The sequence below is a fragment of the Canis lupus genome, chromosome 14 (assembly GCF_011100685.1).
Source record: "Canis lupus familiaris isolate Mischka breed German Shepherd chromosome 14, alternate assembly UU_Cfam_GSD_1.0, whole genome shotgun sequence".
In the NCBI taxonomy this organism is placed as follows: Eukaryota; Metazoa; Chordata; class Mammalia; order Carnivora; family Canidae; genus Canis; species Canis lupus.
This window is the reverse complement of record NC_049235.1, coordinates 45,610,379-45,633,667: the sequence shown is the minus strand read 5'-3', so window position 1 is coordinate 45,633,667 and position 23,289 is coordinate 45,610,379. Positions and strand designations below refer to the sequence as shown.

At 37.5% G+C, this 23,289-nt stretch overlaps 1 protein-coding gene across 14 annotated transcripts in view; it reads right to left on the bottom strand.

The window, feature by feature from the left end:
• Nucleotides 1–23,289, bottom strand: part of BBS9 (Bardet-Biedl syndrome 9) — a 432,261-nt gene that overhangs the window by 88,360 nt on the left and 320,612 nt on the right. The gene's annotated exons all lie outside the window — the stretch shown is intronic.

Below are 23,289 nucleotides of genomic sequence, written 5' to 3'. Positions count from 1 at the left end.
TCATTTTTAACACAAATGTCAGGCCTTTGCCCACAGGGACCTGAAAGGAAAAAAAAAATGTTCAGGGTGTGTTAGCTTTACAATGCCAAATCTACTTAGGGTAAAATTGGCAGGAGTAGAATTGGCTTTTTTTTTTTTTTTTTTTTTTTTTTTAATCCTCTTGAATAATCCTGTGGAAAAAAGAACTAAAGCAACAATTGGATGGAACATCCAAGACTGCCCATTGGTGTTTTATTTTAATGTCTTGGTGAATTTTGTGCTCATTAAAAGTAATGAACTGACTGGCCCAGAGGCTCAAGGCGTCTGACAGCCCCCAGAACAGGAATAGTAAAAGCCAGGCAATGTGAGCTCCTTTCTATCAGTCCCTGCCAGCTTGAGGAACTAGAGCTCAGATGACTTTCAGAATTCTAGTGCAGATGAACCATTTGGTGATATTTCATGGTTTATTGACACTGGCCCAAAGGGCTTGTTAAAAATCATCATTCAAACAAGTAAGAGTTTATAGCTGTGTGGTCTCCCAAATTCCATGTAGCAATAGAGGCTATAAGGGGACAGTCCTCAGAGTGTCTGGGAGATGCAGGAAAAGAGATATAGTTAGGAAAAGACAAAGTAATTGAAAGTCCTTGCCTGACAATGCCAGGCAGACCATGATTCTTTGCCATTTGGTTGAGGGCTTGCAGGAGATATAAAAGGCAATCACAATTCACATTCAGATCTCCAGGGAGCCCTGGGCCAAGGTCAGCATTACAGTAAAGTGTATTGCTTACTATGTACCTAATATTGTGCTACTTTTTTTCCATAGGTGTTCAAAAAAGTGTATGATATCTTATAGCCCATAAGGATCTTAAAATTTGTTGGACAGGAAACATACATATACAACCAATTAGTTGAAAGAAACATTACTGTAATAATGTCCTAATTGTGCAGAACAGAAAATAAGTGTAAAAGAAGTTAGCAAAAGGAAAGATTACTATGGGCCAGAGTTAATATCCCTGGGGCCTCTTTACTCAAATGAAGCTTGGAACTCATCCCTTTCCTATTATTTCAAGAAGTCCCCTCTCAGAGACAGAGGCCACTTTCCTTAAACCAAAACACCTGGAGTCATCTGCTTCTTCCCCCCACCCTCACCAACGATTACAACTGACTCCTGTTAAAGTCTACATTTATATTCTTCTCTTCCTGTGAGTGTTACCAATTAAGCCTTATTGTGGGGACCATCATATTATGACACAGATGCTTACTGTAGATAAGTCCAAATTACACAAAGATCAAGGTCATAAACATCTCCCAAGCGCCAAATATATGCAAGAATTCATAGGAAGCACTCTAGGGAATTCAATGGCGACAGATCTAATCTCTACCTTCAGAGAGTTTATAATAGAGAAAGGAAAATACATCAGAGGCAAATGTCAACCCTACGAACAATAAAGGAGAATGCTATTAATATTATAAGTATGGGGTTAATAATAATCCCTGTTATTGAGCATAGACTACATGCCAAACATCCTGCTGTGTCATAGAGGTATGCTGTGCCTTCAGTCCCTACACCTCCACCCAGTTGGCATGTTCTCTATTTTACAGATGAGGCCTCTGAGGCTCAGCAGATGTAAGGAATTAGTCCAGTACTGTACACAGGGATGCAAACTGTGCCTGTGCTTAGAAGGGCTCCCATGCTTCGTTTAATGCCCTGCTGTCTCTGTCATGAAATTCTTTTTTTTTTTTAAGAGAGAGTGCGAGCAGGGGGAGGGGCAGAAGAAGAGAAGGGCAAGACAGAGAATCTTAAACAGGCACCATGTCCAGTGTAGAGTCCAACGTGGGCATGATCTCACAACCCAGAAATCATGACCTGAGCTGAAATCAAGAGTCAGACACTTAACTGACTGAGCCACCCAGGTGAGCCTCTGTCTTGAATTTCTTAATAATTTTATTTTTGAACTTGTGTTTTATAAGTGAAGTCAATAAAGGGATAATAGAAAATGCACATGAGAAGAGGAGATAATGTTCATTAACTTGGCCATTACTAAAAATTAAGCCACATAAAATTAATTACACCAAAACAAAGTAAATACTCAAAACTCATTACTTCTTAATTAGTTTACTATTGTCTAAGGCCCTTGGAGTTATTTATGCTTATTGTATCTGTATGTTGGGAAAACTCTGCAATGGTGGACAACTGCCCATTTCTTCCCCAACTTTGCATTCAGTGACCTCACATCCATAGCTTGACATCAGCCATGGTAGAAATATTTACAACATAAACATCAAGAAATGTTACAAAGCCAGGCCTCCTCCCAACACCTCTCCTTCCCAGAGAACCAGTTGCTAAATATTTACCAGAGTGCTACTGAGTAGAGGTACCTAAAATTCGTCCTCAAGAATGGATATTGGGTAAGAGTGCTTTAAAAGTGCAAGACACAACTTGAACAAATGCAATGAAGCAGAAAAGTAGAAGCTGCGTGTTCAGGAAGGAACAAATATTCCAGTTTGGGAATAGCATTTGATCAGACCAAAAAAAAAAAAAAAAAAAAAAGGTAATCTGGGCAACTGTTGTAAAGGAACCAGAATGTCAAGGTGAAGAGCATGCACATAACACTATAGGTACTAGGTGACTGTGGAGTACTGTGAATGTGGGTGTTCCCTGATGGGAGGCTGCACTCAAAGCAGCTATCGATCATAGTAAACATTTGGGCATTTACTGGGACTTAAAGTGAGGCTGTTGTGCACGTTCCTCACTATCAAGGGAAAATTCGTACTAAGTGTAACAGCATGTCAGTTCATGGACCCACCCAACTTGCTAAACACAGCTGTGGTGGAAGAATGACTTCTTAGTGAGACAGCAGCCCAAGCCACAGGATCTTTCCTGAGCAAGGCCCAAAATACATCAATCTGGGAGAAGCATCGTTTCTCTAAGTTTTGGTCTCACTGGTTATATTTCTGTGCCATTGTGGAAAGTCTGCTATCCCCAAACGGTCACAGAAATTGGAAAGAAATAGGATAAACAATTCCTTATGTAAATTACCCCCAAGGAAAATCTTCGTGACCTACTGGCCAGCATGAAATACTAAACAGATCTCCATGTTCTCAATTTAGTTTTACACATAACAGCCAAGTTTACTTTGTTCTCCATGAGAGCCAAATGAATTTAGCAGAATTAATATAGTAAAAAGGGCTGGAAAACCTAGACCCATCAAGATTTAGATCCGTCCCACCAAGGCCTACAGGATCTTGCTGCTCACCTGGAACTGCAAAATGAGGCCAACCAGCTGCTAGGGCTTAAATCTGAAGGAGAGTGATTTTTCAGTGCTCATCACTGGCTATGCAAGATGTGTGTTCCCTGGTGTTCAACAGAACTACAGAAAGGGAAGGGGTTAGGAAACAATAAATGCTAACAATTTCAAGCACAAATGTGTTGATGGCCTTTGTTTTTCTTTTTTAAATTGAAGGTTTCCAAATAAAATGGAGACCCCAAAGGACATCTATGTCCAACTGCCATATCAGTTGATGCCAAAGTAATGAGGCAGAGGCCCAGGGAGCTGCTTGCAGGAAAATGCTCAACTCATAAAGTGAGTGTGAAATTAATCCCAAATACTTCCAGCTGCCAAGATAGGCTCTAAAATTGGTTACAGGAAAGCAGCAGCAGCAATAGCAGAGTAGACATGAATCATACCATGTGAACACAGACATGTCCAATTTCTTCACCTAAACTCACCATCCAATCTGCCTCCAAATCTCATGTGTGGTTGCACAGAACCCTATTACACTGCTGTATAGCTGTCATTTACTGAGCCCTGACTATAGGCCAGGCACTGTGCTAGTGCTATTGTATCCAGATAATCATGTGGTCCTCATGACTACGCTCTGACATAGGAGAATTGTTGATTCCCTGCAGTCCCCATTTCCAGATGAGGAAATGGAAGCTTAGTGCTCTGATGAGCTTAGTGCCTGTGGTCATGAGCTGTGACAGAGAAGCGCCAGGATCCCAGTCCTGTCTCCTGATTCCTCACTGAGTGCTCTTTCTTCTTCAGTGGTACACAGATACATACAGTAGTCCCCTTAAAATAATCCAGTGGGTTTTTATCTTGATAATCAAACTGAGATACTAAGGAAAAAACACTACTAATACATTATATTCATAATAGGCATAAGTGCTTTAGATAAATTTCCCCATTGCTGGGGCTTTTACCATGAGGTTAATTCAAGTTGAAATTTCCAGGGTGGTTTCTGCCCAAAGTTATATTATAAAGGAAATTAGTTCATCATTTGTAAATGATGGGGAGTTTTTTTCTTTTAAAAAATTGTATTAGGTTCCATATAATTCAAAATTATGAAGACTTTAGAAATTAACTATTTATTTACTACACCTTCCATTAATGAAGCTACTTTTTAAAAAAGGATGATTCATTTATTTTTTACAAATCTCAGACTACAATGTTTTCGGTGATCTAAGCACTAAGGCTACAGAGATTAGCTCATTTTATTCTCAAAGGATTCTATGAGGTAGAAATTACAATCGTCCACATTTTAAAAGTAAGGAGACAGGAGACAAAGAGGCCCCTGGGTGGTCTAGCTGGTTGAGCATATGATTCTTGATTTTGGCTGAGGTTGTGATTTCAGAGTCCTGAGATCGAGCCCTGCTTTGGGCTACCTTACTGTCCCTTTGCCCCTCTCTCCACATGTACTCTCTCTTCTCCTTCTCTAAAAATAAATAAATAAATCTTTAAAAAAAAAAATGAGACAGAAATACAGAAAGGGTCAAGCAGTTAGTCAGTGGGAGAGCCAGAATTTATACCCAAGCAATCTGACCCAAGAAATATCACCAAGTAACCTGCATTGATTTTCCGCCTGCGTATCGATTTCTTTCTCTCTCTCTCTCTTTTTTTTTTTTTTTTTAGATTTTATTCATTTATTTAAGAGAGAGTGTTTGCACGCGAGAAAGACAGAGAGCACACCAGGGGGAGCAGCAGAAGGAGAGAGAGAAGTAGACTCCTCGCTGAGCAGGGAGCCCGACATGAGGCTTGATTCCCGGACCCCGGGATTGTGATCTGAGCTGAAGGCAGATACTTAACCAACTGAGCCACCCAGGTGTCCCTGCATATCAATTTCATCATTAGCAATATGTGGAACAAATTCTATCAGAAGCTTCCCAATGGAAGGTTTCCACTTTGTTGACCCTCTAATCCCCCATAAAAATTAAGATAGGTTTATTTTAATAAAAGGCCAGTATCGGGGATCCCTGGGTGGCGCAGTGGTTTGGTGCCTGCCTTTGGCCCAGGGCGCGATCCTGGAGACCCGGGATCAAATCCCATGTCGGGCTCCCTGCATGGAGCCTGCTTCTCCCTCTGCCTGTGTCTCTGCCTCTCTCTCTCTCTCTCTCTGTGACTATCATAAATAAATTAATTAATTAATTAAAAAAAAAAAGGCCAGTATGGATGAATGAGTGAAGAAAACAGAGTCATATGATACGGGTGAGGTTATACATCCCCTAGGGCTGAATGCAGCAGGTTATGCAAGGACTGTCTTCCCTATGGAGGAATTTTAAGCCAGTGTGCAATTTACTTCCGTTTTCTGGGCTCTAGCTTCATCATCTTTAAAATGTAGGAGTGGGAAAAATCTCTAACATCCAACATAGCTGTGTCAGATTCAAAAACATTTAAATTACTTTTGGAAGATATGTTGTTTTGAACTATCCACGTCACTTCCCCTCTGCACACATCCTACATTTCTCATTTAATGTTTATTGATTTGAGGTTTTTAATCTATAAATAACAGTAAAAATAATCCTCATTTATAATTTTATAATTATAATCCTGTGAGAATTAAATGAGAAAGGTAAAAAGATAATACCACATGTTGGCAAGGATGTGGAGAAACTGGAACCCTCATACATTGCTAGTGGTGATGTCATATGGCACAGTCACTTTGGAAACAGGTTGGCAGTTCCTCAGAAAGGTCAATGCTGAGTTGCCATATGAGGCAAAAATTATAATTCTAGGTTTATACCCCAGAGAAATGAAAATATAATGTCTACTCAAAAACTTGTTCACAAATGTTTATAGAAGCATTATTTATAATAACCCAAAAGCAAAAAAAACCTCAAATGTCCAACTGATGAATAAATTAAATGTGGCATATCTATATAATAGAATATTATTCAGCCATATAAAGAAATAGGAGTACTTACATATGCTACTACATGGATGAACCTTAAAAACATTCTGCTGAGTTCAAGGAACCTGTGACAGAGGACTGCACGCTGTATCATTCTATATATATGAGATGTCCAGAACAGGCAAATCTATAAACACTGTAAGAACACTGGTGGTTGCTTAGGGTTGAAGGGTGGGTGGTGGACAGGAGAGAGTGGAAAATGCCTCCTAATAGTTACACAACTCTATGAGTATGATAAAAATATTATACACTTTAAATGAGTGAATTGTATGTATATAAGTTATATCTCAATAAAGCTGTTAAAAATATGGGATGCCTGAGTGGCTCAGCAGTTGAGTGTCTGCCTTGGGCTCAGGGCGCGATCCTCCGGTCTGGGATGGAGTCCTAAATCAGGCTCCTTGCAGGGAGCCTGCTTCTCCCTCTGCCTGTGTCTCTGCCTCTGTCTCTGTGTCTCTCATGAATAAACAAACAAAATCTTTAGAAAAAAACTATTAAAAATAGTAAGAGAAATAAAAAGTACTGTGAAAGTATGATTTATGTAAGGTAAAGAAATTAACATAAAGGCAACTTTATTTAAGTAACAATTTTGATATGTTAATGGCTATACTATATTGTAACTTGGGCTTAACGACATTCTAGATAATGTAATAATCAAGTAACTTTGGAGTCAGATATGTCTGAATACTGATAATGCTACTACTGATAATGCTGTACAACTTTTGGCTACTTTACCTTCCTCAGACTTAGTTTTCACCTATAAAATAATACTCATTTCGTTAACATCCTTTCTATTCATTTCTAATTTGCTTTAGCTCCTGGCTATTTTTTAATACACTATAGTTAAGGGATCATTTCAATGTAGTAATATCAGGTAAATTCTACTTTTTCTGTTAGGTTAACAATGACAATGAAAAAACGAAGACCCTTCTCCAGTACTTGAGGCACACTACTAACCTCCTAAGGTGATGCAGGACAGCTGATCATTCCGCAATGTTCCCTGGCCCTCTCTGTGCGGTCACTCAATCGAACAGTGCTCATTTTTAGCTAAGTTTAATCAAGTTTCAAAGTAAAATGGAGACTGTGTATCAAATATATACTAAAAGCTATGTAAAGTTACATGTATTGGATTCCATTTTTACTCTTTTTGCAATTCTATTAAAAAATCACACCCACAAACATACAACTTTGCCTCCTATGACTTGTTCTCTAAAAATCCTTTGAGGCTTGTTAATCAGGGAGCTAGATTTTTTTTTAAATACCTTATTGAAAATGCTAGAAAATGTGGTGATTTAAATAAGGTGTTTATAAAGTGCACTATGAAAAGTCAGAGAAAAAACAAAACTCATACTCAGCCCAGAAAATTCCAGTGTAAAAAGAGCAATCGATAAGTCCCCACCAGGCCCTCAATTTTCTAATGTTTGGTACACAGTGGGTGTCCCATAAATGCGGACTAAATTGATGAACCTCAAAGTTCACCTAAAACTCTAGCACAACTAAACTGCCTCTTAAATCCTAGACACACTCAATCAAGCATTGTCAGGCTCCCAATTTGAATGGAATCCAAGTGATGTTGCATGGAAACAACAAATCTACCTCAATATATCTGTCATCTACTTAAACAAATCGTTCCAGTTCACTTTTAGCCATAGCTTCCTAACACCAGGCTACAGACAGATCTTAATGACTGCTGAAATGAATTTTTTGTTCACATGGCTGACCTTTAGTTAGAAAGACACTTTCAGTCTAGGGGAGATTTGGAAGCAGGCAAGAAAAAGGGCACACTTCCCACACAACAATGTTATTTGTGATGGTGTTTGCTGTAGACTCCAATCTGGGAAAGCCCCTGCAATAAGGAAGAAGAAAAAATTTACCATGTCTAAACTTTTACTGTGGCTGAAAAGATCCAATTTGTATCCAAAAGAATTGTTCTTTTAACAGACATAACGAAATAAGGTTCAAAATGAAAAGAGAAAGAGAGTGATCATTCAAATGCCAAATAAGCATCTAAGAAGTGTTTCATTATCTGTGTGCTGAACCTTTAAGCTAGATAAAAGAGAACCCTGGGTTTTTAACTGAAGACATAGAAAGAATCTAATTCTTAGCTATTTTTGCTACAGTATTATTTTGAATAAATAGGATGGGGGCTGGATTACATTCAATTGCACTTCCCATGGAGTAAAAATCCAAGGTTCCCTTATAACAAGCATTTAGCTGAAATTCCTAAACCAAACCCAGGATTAGAATACATTTTTAACCATGCTATCATTTGGGGTAGCTATTACAACAAAAGGGAAAATGTACTCTTTAGTAAAAAATTTCAGTCACACATGATTTGTCTTCATAAAAAGAGACCTGCTAATTGGCAAAATCACCTGATGTTTTAGAACATCGAGGTATGATCGTTGACTCTTAGAAGTCGTGATGGTTTTACTGGTCTAGGATTATAATTTTCCTTGACACCAATCTACACTTGCCAAATGCCTTGAAAATTCATTTAAAACTTGTTTTAGTAAAACAAATTATTCCTGAGAAATTTCTTTATACTATGTACTGTAGAACTCTTTTTTTTTCTTTTTTAATGTTCTGCCCAGAAGAATATGAAAGGTAGACAGTGCTGGAATATAGACTTTGGCTGGAACTTTTAAAACATATACCACTGATACATAAAAATATTAAATGAGAAAGACAAATCATTTGCAAGTGACATAGGGACAAATTTTGCTATTTCTGCAAAGTTTATTCACCAAATAGACATGTAATTTAATCAGCTGGAAGGAAACTAACTCCAATGTTTGGCTAATATAATGCTAAAAATACAACTGATCTCAAACCTGATTACTATTTTTACATACCTCCTACCCTCCACTCCCCCACTGACCAAAATTTTACCCCTTTCCATAAAGTTATCTACTTATAGCCAAGTGAAACCCCAATTTTAAAAATAATAATTAATGGAATCAAGCTATAAAAGAAAAGAATAAATGTTCTCTGGACCACAGTTACTCATTGAACAGATCGCTGTTAAAGCTGGAATCTATGGTTGGCAATGTCAGAGCTCATTTTACAAACCCTGGAGAATGCCACAGTTATCACTGTCCAAAAACAACATTCAAGAGGTCTGATCTGAATAGTTCCTAAGTTTAGAATGTTTTAGACCACATTCCTCCAGGCAGACATGTCAGTTATTATGTAGCCACCCACACAGCCTTGAGTGTCATCTTCAATGAAGGCAAATGATGGAGAGATGAGTACTTGGTTGCTTATCCTAAGAGCATTCCTGTAGCCAAGGCTGCTAATGCTAAGGCACATTATTACATGTGATCAATTAAGGCATGCTGATAATCCACCCTAAAAGGCAAAAAGGCAACTGGAGACTCCAACAGTGCTGATAATAGTGTTGAGCATTTCCTTCATTCCAGAGTTTTAAGAGGTAAATGTGGCACTTTCACAATAGAGTGAAATTGTTGAGTTTTCTCTTCCTATGCATCTTCTTTTAAAATATTTAGTTTTTCAGAGTCCATTTCTCTTGAACACCTGTGATCTTTATTTATTTGTGCTTTTTCAGATAAGATATATAGTTATACCACTACTATCTGGTATACTTTGGCAAGACATGTATAGGGCTGTATGGCTCAGACCACATGGAAATTATATAAAAGTCAATGAGTGGAGCTTCCTGGTTTCTTTTGGAATGAAACAAGGGCAAACTATTGGCATTTCTACAATCACAGATTGTTCGAACATTGTAACTGGAAAGGGACTTGCTAAAGATACGCTGTGCCTGATTTCTTCTGTGCTGTAACTCCTTCAGGTCAAAGACTATTTTATTTTGTTTTTTTTTTGTTTTTTTTTTTCCAAAGACTATTTTATTGTTTGGTGTACCCCTTCCACAGAAGGTAGTCCCATAGCAGGCATTTATTATATATTTACTATATTGAAGTAAAGTAAAAAGCCTGATAACTCAGTAGTACAAGAGTGTCCATTACAACAGCAATTTATAGGGGCACCTGGATGACTCAATCTGTTAAGCATCTATTCTTGACTTTGGCTCAGGTCATGATCTCAAGGTCCTGGGATCGAGCCTGGTGTCAGGCTCTGCACTCAGTGGGGAGTCTACTTGAGGATTCCCTCTCTCTCTCCCTCTGCCCCTCTCCCTGCCTTCTCTCTCTCTTTCTCTCTCTCTCTCTTCCCCCCCCTCCTTCAAATAAATAAATCTTTAAAAAAAGATAGCAATTTCTAGGAACACTACTTGGGCAATAGAAATTCATCCCTACATTCCAGGTGGATAAGACCAAAGCCTACCATTTTTAAAAAGCTTTTATAGGCTATGCTATTTATTGGGTCTACCATAGGTAGTAAGTAGCAAGGCTCTAAATTCATACCTTCCACAGGCATTACATTACAATGAATTAGTAAATTCATTCAAGTCTTTACCATTAAGTCTATGTGACGAATGTTATAAAGTCTATAATTTAACTTTAAAATACATCATCACAGGGCAGCTCTGGTGGTGCAGCGGTTTAGTGCCACCTGCAGTGGGGTGTGATCCTGGAGTGTGATCCTGGAGTGTGATCCTGGAGACCCCGGATTGAGTCCTGCGTCGGGCTCCCTACATGGAGCCTGCTTCTCCCTCTTCCTCCTCTGCCTGTGTCTCTGCCTCTCTCTCTCTCTCGAATAAATTTTTTAAAAATCTTAAAAGATAAAATAAAATAAGATAAATAAAATAAAATAAATAAAATAAAATAAAATAAAATAAAATAATAAAATAAATCATCACAGACAAGGTCATATGACATAAGCAGGTGAGTCAGTTTATACTCTAGAGCAGGTCTTCAACCATCTCATTAATGACATTTGGCGTCAAATAATTTTTTGTTGTGGGGACCTGTCTTGGGCACTGTTAGAAGTCTAGCAACACTCTGGACTCTATAAACTTGATGTCAATAGCACCCTCCCCAGTTGTGGCAACCAAAAAATGTCTTGGGAAATTGCCAAATATCTCCTTAGGTGCAAAATCACCCTGGTTAAGAACCTCGGCTCTAGAGTCCGAATGAATTTATGTTCAAAACAGCTATCCTTCTATAATCAGAAGCAAAGCTCACATGTCAGAGGGAGCTACACAAGCACTTAGGCTATTGGTGTCTCCAGCAATACCAAATATTTTTTAATTACCATAATGGATTTCAGAAATAGGTTCTGATTAGTGAGATCAGAGGTTTGATAATCAGCATTATGGGTGTTAGAAATAGATTTGCTGGCAAAATTAACAGTATTAAGAATATTTTACACTTATATTTTACTTTGTGTAAAAGAGGTATAAGAATCCTGGAAGACACTGATAGGATATTGTCCAAGGCTTGAGCCTAAAAGATCCTGTGTATTGTTTTGGGGCAGATTTCTAGCTTCTGATGCCCATTATGAGAGTAAATGGATCCTAGAATTACTGTCCTACCTGCCTCAAGTGAACATTTCCAGAAAGGTGGTATTCCAGTGTCTACAAGACAGAGTTGAGCCTTCAACCAGCCTAAGTATAGGCTGCATGAATTGTTCCATGCTTATAAACGTTTATTTAATAAGTGTCTTTGTGTAAGGCAAAATTTGACATGAGATTTATTTCCATTATAGCCAAGGAGAATGGTTACAGTTCATTCTTGTCTACCTCAAGCTTTTTAAAAAATGTTTTATTTTTTTATTCATGAGAGACACAGAGAGAGAGAGGCAGAGACATAGGCAGAGGGAAAAGCAGGCTCCCTGCAGAGAGCTTGTTGAGGGACTCAATCCCAGGACCCCGGGATCACAAAGGCAGATGCTCAACCACTGAGCCACCCAGGTGCCCCTCCACCTCAAGCTTTTTGATAGTTATCATTACTTGCTGAAAAGAATTTTGATGTGACCAAATTGGCAACGGTAGTGTACAATGTCAAATAAGTGCTAAGTGATGGGGATAAAAGTGATTTGAGAGCTCCTTGCAAAGAACTAACAGCAAGGAAAACAAATATACTTAAAAAAAAAAAAAAAAAACCGGCAACAGGGCAGCCCGCGTGGCTCAGTGGTTTAGCACCACCTTCGGCCCGGGTTGTGATCCTGGAGACCCAGGGATTGAGTTCCACATTGGGCTCCCTGCATGAAGCCTGCTTCTCCCTCTGCCTGTGTCTCTGCCTCTCTCGCTCTGTGTCTCTCATGAATAAATAAATAAAATCTTAAAAAAAAAAAAAAAAACGGCAACAACTGCTGCTTACTATGTGTCAACTATGTGCCAGGCAGTCCTAGAAAGTCAATGGATATTATTCCTAAACCTTTCAACATTTTAGGTCATTATTATTTTTGACTTACGAAGTAAAACAAAGCTCAGAGAAGTTAAGCAACTTGTTCAAAATCACACAGCAGTGCCCAAATTCAAACCATATGTGCCTAAAATCTCCAAAGCCCAAGCATTTCCCAGCTGACCATACTATAGCTTTAGATACACACAGATATACACACAAACACACACACACACTGCTAGATATTAAGTGTTACACAAATGACTATTGGGCTGAGTTAATATAAGAAAAATCTATAAACGAGACTTCCCCAACAACCTGACTTCCTGGGAATGAAGGGCCCATAGATTCCTTTTGTTTGTTCTTCTTTTAAATAAATCCACATTTGAATGTTTGAATGCCTTTGGGTCAGAAAAGCATCACAGTCCTGAACATAACTCCTATTGTTTTCCCCCTACATCTCTGAGCCTAGAGCCATTTCAATTTGAGACCTCTGCAATAATCACAAACTCTTCAAACATAAAACAACTACAACCAGTGTGGAGAAACAGAAATCATCCATGTGACAATTAAATCTGAATCTGGGTTCTGGTCCTGTCCCACCACTCCCTGTAGTTTGACACTAAGAGTCTCCTAATCTCTTTAAACTTCCGTTTTCTCTCCTCCATAAAAGAGAGGTATTTACTGTGGAGCTTCAATGAGATGCAATATAAATGTGTTTGTCACTACACCTAAGCACATAGTAAGCATTCAATAGAGTTTAGTACTATTACTATTATTATTATTATTATATTATTATTATTATTTATTGTTTTCTGGCTAAATACCCAACCAATAATCCTTTTATTAAAACAAAAAACCTAATACATACAATAATAACCCCTTCCTTTGCCTTTCATCTCTAGTATACACAGTCCCAATAATTTCAGCATCCTTACAGGGGATTGACTCAGCACACAAGTTATATATATTGTTTACCAACATGTATAGCATAATTCCCACACCCTACACTTTCAAGGGATTTGTAGGTCTCCTTCCATTATATCTATCACATTCAGGACTACTGTTTGATAATTTTAAGCTCTGCAAAGGAAGGAACTGTATTTTGTCTTATTTACTACTGTGTTCCCACCACCTAGTACAGGGTCTAACACACAGCAGGGATCAACAAATATCTGAATTGAACTGAAATAAATTCCATCTGGCATACCTTGGAAAAGTAGCATATGGCTTTACACTACTATCTGAAACTTCTCTCCTAGGTAGAGCTAATACCTAGTATACTAGTTGTGATGCCCTGCAAGTTGCACATTTCCTTAATTCCATAATATACTTTGCTTGTTAGGTGCCACCATATACACATATTCTAATGATTTTCAAATCACAATGTGCCTTATCTCTGTGTTCATTTAATGTGCTAATTTTACTTTTTATCTTCAAAGGTAATCTAATCAATAACGTGCTTTAAAAATTGACATATTAGGCGCACCTGGGTAGCTTAGTTAGTTAAGTGTCAGACTCTTAATTTCAGTTCAGGTCATGATCTCAGGGTTGTGGGATCAAGTCCCACATCAGGTTCTGTGCTGGGCATGGAACCTGCTTAAGATTCTCTCTCCCTGGGTGGCTCAGCGGTTTAGCACCTGCCTTTGGCCCAGGGCGCGATCCTGGAGTCCCAGGATCGAGTCCCGCGTCAGGCTCCTGGTGTAGAGCCTGCTTCTCCCTCCTCCTCTCTCTCTCTCTCTCTCTCTATCATGAATAAATAAATAGATCTTTAAAAAAAAGATTCTCGGGATCCCTGGGTGGCGCAGTGGTTTGGCGCCTGCCTTTGGCCCAGGGCGCGATCCTGGAGACCCGGGATCGAATCTCACGTCGGGCTCCTGGTGCATGGAGCCTGCTTCTCCCTCTGCCTGTGTCTCTGCCTCTCTCTCTCTCTGTGTGACTATCATAAATAAATAAAAATTAAAAAAAAAAAGATTCTCTCTCCCTCTGCCCCTCTCCCACTCCCCATTTCTAAAAAATAAAAATAAAAACAAATCACATCTTAGAATCTATTAAATATATTTTTGTTTGGAATTATACCTCCCAATGCCAGGTTCTTCATCCAGTTCCCAGAAAATAACTGTTGCCAGAGCATTCCCTAGCTGCCACTTACAGGCCACTCTTCTTTTTTTCTTAAGCTCTTATTTAAATTTCAGTTAGTTAACATACAGTGTAATATTAGCTTCAGGTGTACCATATAATGATTTGACACTTCTATACAACACTCAGTGTTCATCACCACAAGTGCACTCCTTAACCCCCTCCTCCACTTCCCCCTGGTAGCCATCACTTTGTTCTCTATAATTAAGTCTGTTTCTTGACTTGTCAGTTTGTCTGTCTGTCTCTCCCTTGCTCATTTGTTTCTTAAATTCCACATATGAGTGAAATCATATGGTATTTGTCTTTCTCTGACTTATTTCACTTAGCATAATACTCTCTAGCTCCATCCATGTCATTGAAAATGGCAAGATTTCACTTCTTTTTATGGCTGAGCAAATATTTTATTATACACACACACATCTATATCCATTCAACAGTCAATGGGCATTATGAAATGGGCCATTTTCATAAAGGTTCCCTCAGCCTCTCCATGCTTCCCAGTGGGATCTGATGTAGGCGAAGCAGGAGTTCTTTCATGTGATCTTCATAACAAAATTATGCAGTAGAGCTTCTAGATGGGAGTCTAGTCATGATGAAATGGAAGCCGTTTCTGAATGGTTTGAAAGACTATCCATAAACATGCAGCCAGATTCACACCCAGGTCTGTCTAGATGCAAAGCCCATGTTCCACCACTGCACCCCCTGTTGCTATAGGACCGACTGTAGCTCTATGGAGCTAAAAAATTCACTTCTGCAAAGTTTTCACTAATATTTTATAGTTCAATTCTGCTCTCTTATGATTTCCATGAAAAAATTTAATTTGGGAAGGTTATAAAGCATATTTCTTATGAATAGAGGCAAAGATTGATTTGCCCTAATAAATATTAGTGAGATAGTAACTTCTCACAATTACAAAAGTAATTTTAATGACTGTTTTCAAGATGATCTTGAGCTAAAAAACTAGCCAGAATATAGTAAATATCTCTGTTCATTTCTAATAAAGACTAGAATTACATAAGAAGGAAAAGGACCCATAACAGGTTTCATTCCTGGCATCAATATTCTCATTTAAAGTTTCTCTGTACTGGGTGTTATACTATATGTTAGCAAATTGAATTTAAATAAAATATTTTAAAATACAAAGTTTCTCTCTTAAAACAAAACATACATACAACCCCCCCCCAAAAAAAAAACAGGTAGAAAAACAAAAATAATTTTTGTCTTAACAAAAAAAAGAAGAAGAAGAAGAAGAAGGAGGAGGAGGAGGAGGAGGAGGAGGAGGAGGAGGAGGAGGAAGAAGTAAATTAAAAAGTCTACAAACACAAGCAAGTAAATGTGGTATATATTAAAGTGAGATCTTTTCTTGAAATGTCCAAGTTTGGATTTGATAAGATGAGAGGTCCCTCCAAACCTAACACTATCTTTTCTTCCTTCTAAGTGTCTGAAATGGACTCTATGGGGAAGATTATATCTGACGAGTGAGGTATAGGTTACAAAATTGTTTTAAAAATAACTCTCTAGTTTACTTAAATAGGTGCCACAGCTTAAATCAGAATCCTCCAATAGAGTCCATTTACCAGAAATTTGAGTCCATTTTCAGGGAATAACAAAAGAAAAAGATTATCATCACTCTTCAGTAACTAATTCACACAGCCACTTTTTGTTTAAATTCTTGGTATTAATATCCAAATATGTGATAATGAGCTGAATTTGGATAAAATAACAGGTATCATACCAACCATCCAGAGAAGAGATTTTAAATCTGGGGATAGAATGCCATGTTGGCACTTGAGGCATGCATGAATGATGGGAAAGATTACAGTTTAGCTTGTGAACCCTCTGGAAGAAGTTCTTTGTTTCAGCTCTCTAGAGTTTTACCCTGCAGCCATCATTTTAATTCTCCTAAGAACACCTTAGAAAAGTAGAGTTTAACAATCTTTAGAAAAATTATGGTTTGATGATTAAAAAATAATATTATGAAAGATTATTCATGTTATTAAGGAACTGCTCATTGCAAGAGTTCCAGGATGTCAGAAATCCATTCTGGCAAAAGAAAGGGAAAACATAAATGTGCATTAAAAAAAAAAAAAACCCTGATATGAGGGCATAGGTGTGGTTGGCTAGAGGAAAGAGAAGATTTTGAAGCTGGTAGTGGTTTGTTTCTCCATAAAATGGGATCACAATCTGGCTTTACTTTGGCTTTCTTTTTTCTTATAAACAATTTTCTTCACTACCAGTTTTATAATTTCTACAGGTGATTTCACGTATAGTTTATAGTCTACCACAACACTGACATTGATGATTATTTTCCCTGTGATCACTCAGTGATATAGGGACATCAAGCTGAGATGTTACCTTAAAAGGGACAGGAGGGGCAAGTGAAAGGAGAGTCCTGAGCCTCTACCTAATAACCCTTTCTCAGGTGTCTCTATTCCCTCATTGTTGAGAAAAACACAATTTATAAAGAACAAAGATCCAGATATATCAACTGGCCATTCTAGTAAGAGCTCTGGGAAAAGGAAGACCAAAGTATGGTCATGCATGACTGGGGAAAAGAAATAGTCCAGACCACTTCTTCCAACAGCAAAAATCTGCCTAAAGATCAGTTGGTTTGCTAGAAAGAACACAGGTCTTTGACTTAACAGTTTTGGTGTTTCTCCAGATATTATTAATATACTCTAAACTGAGGTCTACTATTCAACTAATTTATAAGGAAAGAATATAAAATCAGTATCTTATCTGGAAAAAATAGCATCTGGAAAAAATTATTGTTTTAAGAAATAACGATAGCAATGGATTGCAATGAATCTTTGGATATGCCCTTAAACAAAGAATACTATTTAGGAGTAAAGATTTGCCAGGTTATACGGGCGGGGGGGGGGGGCAGGGACATTCAATAGTTGGGTTCAAAGGATTTTCAATATCGAAAAAATTTACAGAAAGAACTTCTGCTTTCTATAACACTGGTATTGAATTTCAATTTCTAAAATAAAACATGTCATTGACTCAGAACATGCACATGATGAGGACAGAGGGTAAGATGGTACTAAACAAATCACAAATTCAACTTCTTCTCAATAAAATATATTACTGCCCAAAACACTGAAGCATGTTTTCCTGGCTGGTAAGAGCACCACTGAGTATCAGCTCTGGTCTCAAGCAGCTAAATAGATTAGATGGAAAAAACTCTTCCCTTAAGAATTCCACTTTTCAACTGAACAGCTACCAGGGCCACCTCTGAACAGGCAACTGGTTTGCTGTACAAAGACAGAAGTTACTGAAATTTGGGGAAGGGGGGGTTCTATAAAAACAACAATACCAATAAAAAGTTGGCTTCTACATTGGGTGAGGGAAAAGAGCAGGATCTCAGCTTTGTCCCCCAAACGTCACAATTCTGACACAATCCTATGCCTTAAAATCTATACATCTAAAAGAAGATCTCTGAATATGTGTAAAAGAAAAAGTATTGAAGAAATTATTCACTTTAAAGAATAATGATTAATAGTTACTTTTATGTTTTATGTTCAACAACTCTCTAAATGCACTAAAACCAGAATCTGATTTAAAGAAATTTCATTTCTTTACAGTTTTTTCTCAGGAGCACACTGATACTGCAGAGAGAAGATACTCTCTGACTGCTGGCTCCCTCACCTCCAGCACTTCTTTTCCCAGGGGTTCTCTGTGGGGCTGCCCCTGACCCACACATCCATGAGAAGACTATATACAGCCCACTTGAATAATATGCATTTGCTCCTGTTTGTAAGATGAACTGCTCCAAGACCGCCCCTGATTGTAAGCTGAAAAACAAATAGCCTAGATGATTTAGATTGAGTGAAAAACCTGCCCCAGACTCAACTTTGGCAGGGAGTTCTGAGCTAAAAAATTATGTCCCTGAATTTTGGAGAGGACAGCGACCACTTTGGTTGTTCCCCCTAGCCAGCCCCCTAACCCATGAAAGAGCATAAAAAAGATTAATTTCCAAAGTTAGGAAATCAGGCTTCAACTCACCATTGTGTGGTCATAAGAATTACACCTAACTACACATGAGTCATCAGGCACTGGATTCAATCAATGAATGAATTCATCTTTTTTCCAGTGGCTATCTCTACTGCAACAGAGAACTGGCAAAAATGAGCAATTTGGGTAAAGTGAGCCACTGGCCTTCTTAAGATTCACACCTAATCAACTATTTAACTTTGGGCTTGAATGTACCAACTAATTTGACCATATCTTCCCACTCCTGTCAAGGTTGATTATTGACTATATCCCACGACGTCCATCTTATAAAGACATAAGAAAAATTCCTTTCAGTATAATGGAAGTCAATTCGATATTGAAAAACAAAACAACAACAAATAACTAAACAAAAAACTAAAACAAGAAAAATACATGTCCTCTGTTTCTTTAAAACACTGAGCATCTTTTAAATGGCTATGATTCCAATTTTGTACTGACTAGAGAGAGAAGTCAAATCTGTGGCCCATGTCTAGCAATGTAGGAATATTTTCTATATATTTTCATCCAGACTGCTTGAGATTTATTGAGAAATCTACTTTGATTTAACCTACCTTTTTTAAAAAAACTGTTCTGGATACTAGGTATAGCTGTCTTGACTGATTAACAAGTGCAACTTCTTGCCAAATTTGATTTAAGTGGTTCATCCCAGGCTAAGCACAGTAAAACAGTTCCATAGAGTTCAAGTAACATCAATAATATTTAGGTCTCAATTTAAGTCTCATTTTAGAACTTTTTCTCCATATCACTTTAATACTAATGCCAAGTACCTGTTGATCATTTATTATGTGCCTGATACCCTCCTTCAAAAAGAAGATTCTTTTATTAGTTTAAAGGTAACACTCCATAAAAATTTAAGTTGAGATTAAACCAGCATCTATTAAAGCATGAAAAATATCACATGGTACTCAATTCAGTAGTAAACCTCAAAGTATTTCCTGTAAATGACCTTGATGAGCTTAATAAATGAAGACTGGAGTTGTTAGGAAAGACTCCCTGGAGGTTGAAGAACCTAAGTTAGTTCTGTTGAAGAGGACTGGAGGTGATTCCAAGCAAAGTATGTATGCCAATGAAGGCACAGAGGTAAGACTCTTTTCATGGGCTAATGACATCATGTTTTCATAAAGCAATGAAGAGACCCATGTGAAAAAAAGCAAAAGTTATAGGATAGAAACTTCTGGAAAATCAATTATGTGAGAACATAACAAATCAAATCAAAGATTTGGTGATTACAGTGTCCAAAAAAAGAGTGCCCAGTCTTTCCTTCTTGGGCCAGGTCAATATTGAAAGTATCTAGTTCTCTTTATAGAGTATAAAGATTTTCTGCTCAAGGCCAAGGACCAGATTATTTTAAGATAGGCTACCAATTATCTAATATTTCAGTCTGTGTTTAAGCTATTTCCCAGAAGAAAATAAATTCTTCATTTAGAATTCATGACTTACTCGAGCTTTGGGATTAAAATGTAAAACTGCCCCTTTTCTTGATTTCTATCCAGAATCTGGCTTACTAATCCACTTTTAGAATGGAGATAAATAACATTCTTTTATCTAAAGGAAATGAATAAATCCTACTTCCATTCCAGAACAGCCCAGAAACAGAAACAGTAAGGTGTGTATGGCCCAAACAACAAAAGGGTCTTATCCTCTAAAAGCCATAGAAGCACTAATGCTTTAAATACCAACATTTCTGCCAAAGTCTATAGAACCTGGAAAGATACAGGTTTAATACCATATAATTTCAACTGAACTGGAAATAGTGTGGTTTCTAACATAGTTTCAGCAGACAAATTTAAGGCTGGCTAACTCTTAAATTGAAAGAAACATATTCTAAAATTAGTAATTAAGAGAGGGAAAAGACCAGTATAATTAGAAGCTCTAAAACTTACTACTAAACATAATGTTATTTCCAGGATATCCCTTTTTGTCTCAATTATACAACTGTATTTTCTATTTTGAGCCATCCTTTATGGCATCTCATCTATGTTATTAGTTAAACTTAAAAAATAGGCTATCACAGCTTTTGGAAACAGATCCTTTTATAAAATCTGGATTAAAAAAGAAAAGAGAGTTACAACCAAAGACCAATCACAATAGGATACATGAGTATCAGTGATGTACCTTTTCCTCCCATTCAAGGCAAGATGGTAGTCAACCAAGGGAGACCCTACCTCTCCCACTCAATAAGCACCTGAACATAACTAGAAATTCCTCTATCTCCTCTTCTTCTATCTCCCTAATTCTTACTTTCTCAGTCTCTAAAATGAGACTATACTTGTCCATTTTCTTCAAGAATATATGAGAATCGAGAAGACATTTGGTTTTTTTTCTCAGAATGTTAAATTCTGAGATAGAAAAATCACAATTTAGCCACCAGCCCCTTGCTTATACTCTAATCTCTGCTTTACCTGATCTAATTCACTATTCACTACTACTCTAGCTGCTGCATCATGTATTTACAGAATAGTTCAAGATATTGACATTAATAAGCCCATGTTCCAATAAAAAGTGTCCCAATTTGCAGAGTGCACATCCCTACCAAGTTTGCTATTAACAATGACAACTGGGGGATCCCTGGGTGGCGCAGCGGTTTGACGCCTGCCTTTGGCCCAGGGCGCGATCCTGGAGACCCGGGATCGAATCCCACATCAGGCTCCTGGTGCATGGAGCCTGCTTCTCCCTCTGCCTGCGTCTCTGCCTCTCTCTCTCTCTGTGACTATCATAAAAAAAAAAAAAAAAAAAACAATGACAACTGGCTGAAAACTTCAGCATCGTACTTAACTCATAATTCTCCTCCTTTATCCGCTTAAATATTAAGTCAGTCACCAAGTACTTTCAGTTCTGCCTTCAAAATATCTCCCGGTATAGTATGTGTTCCTCTCCACTCCAACCACCATTATCCTCCTCAAAGCATCACTAGTTCACTTAAGCAGACTTCAGGTAACCTGAAGAGAGGAGAAAAGATCACTCAGACTACGATAGAGTGATTATAAATATTTTAGGAAATACCTTTTCAGATAATGCTTTCTGAAACTAGCTACATGTTTACACGAATGTGATCATATTTTAGATGCTTTGCTTGTTTTATGCAACCTTATACAATAAATATCATATCACATAATTTAATTTTAAAATATTATTTTCTATACTTGTATTTCCTAACTGATCTGTTCCTCATTTTATAGAAAAGAAATACACGTGTGGAAGTTATAGATGTTGCCCATGCTATGGAATAATTCAATAACAATATTCAAAGTCTCCCCAATCTTGCTAGTGTTTATCTTACCTAATCTCAGTTTATGCTACTCTCCTATATCAACCTTTTTATCAAAAAGAATTTGGTCCATTCATCATTTCCCAGACACCTTACTATCTCCACTAACATACATTAACTTGTATTCTTCCTTCTGCCTATACACTTCTTAATCACCTCTTAAATGTGTACCCTTCCTTCAAGATTAAACTTAAGTCCTGCCTTCATTTAAGCATTCATAACTCATTCATTCAATATATATTTACTTTGTATTATGCCCCAGTGTTAAAGATTCAGAGTTTAACAACACCCACACCAGCCCTGCCCCTAAGCAATTTAGCCACTAGTAATCAAGAAAGACAACACAAGTAATAACACAAAAAGGTGATACACATTAAGTCAAGATGCATGATAGAGACCTGTAGGGCAGCCAACAGAAGAACTTCCTCTGTGTAGCTTTTAAAAGACATCCTGCTCCATGGAGTCTCCTCCTAGATCAGAATTCTTCTGTCATCTATTATTTATTACCTTTACTATTCATTTTGAAACTTAGTCTATGCTCTCTTATATCAATTTACCTTTGGGGCATATGTTCTTCTTCTCCATTTAAACAATTGGTTTCTTTACAAATGAAGGACTTGTTTTATCTTTCTTTTGTGTTCCTAGAAATTAGTACAGAGCTTGGCACAAAATAAGCAAGTTACTTATTGTTACTGTCACTGCTCACACTGAGAAATAAGAATTTGCCTATGACTAGAAATTGTATGCTTCTAATAATTTAGAAGAATTTTTATCATTTAGAGCTTCTTCATATTCCTAAGCTGTTTCTAGAGTTTAGAGTTTAGGTGACTCTCTACCAAGACCTTCCTCTCTTCTGAGCACTAGTACATAAAAATAGTGCTGTGACTCCTCCTTCTTTTAGCCATGTTGAGCTAAAAGTGAATAAGCTTGGCACTCAAGGGTCTGAAATCCTTCAGAAAAGACAGAATTGCTTGCTATATTCTATGGCTATATCCTGAACCTGGCCTGGTTGGTTTGCTTGATAATACTAATTTTAGGAATATAAGTTATTAGTAAATGGACAGTAAAATAACATCATCAGTCAAGAATACATTATGTTTGAGGGAAACAATAACATCATATTTAAATAGCTCCAAAAAACATTAATAACTTTGCTTCTGTTGCTGATTTAGAAGAACAATTTATTTTTTAAATAATAAATTTATTTTTTATTGGTGTTCAATTTGCCAACATACAGAATAACACCCAGTGCTCATCCTGTCAAGTGCCCCCCTCAGTGCCCGTCACCCATTCACCCCCAACCCCCGCCCTCCTCCCCTTCCACCACCCCTAGTTTGTTTCCCAGAGTTAGGAGTCTTTACGTTCTGTCTCCCTTTCTGATATTTCTAGAACAATTTATATTGAGTATTTTGCAGACATGTCAAGATTGTCTAA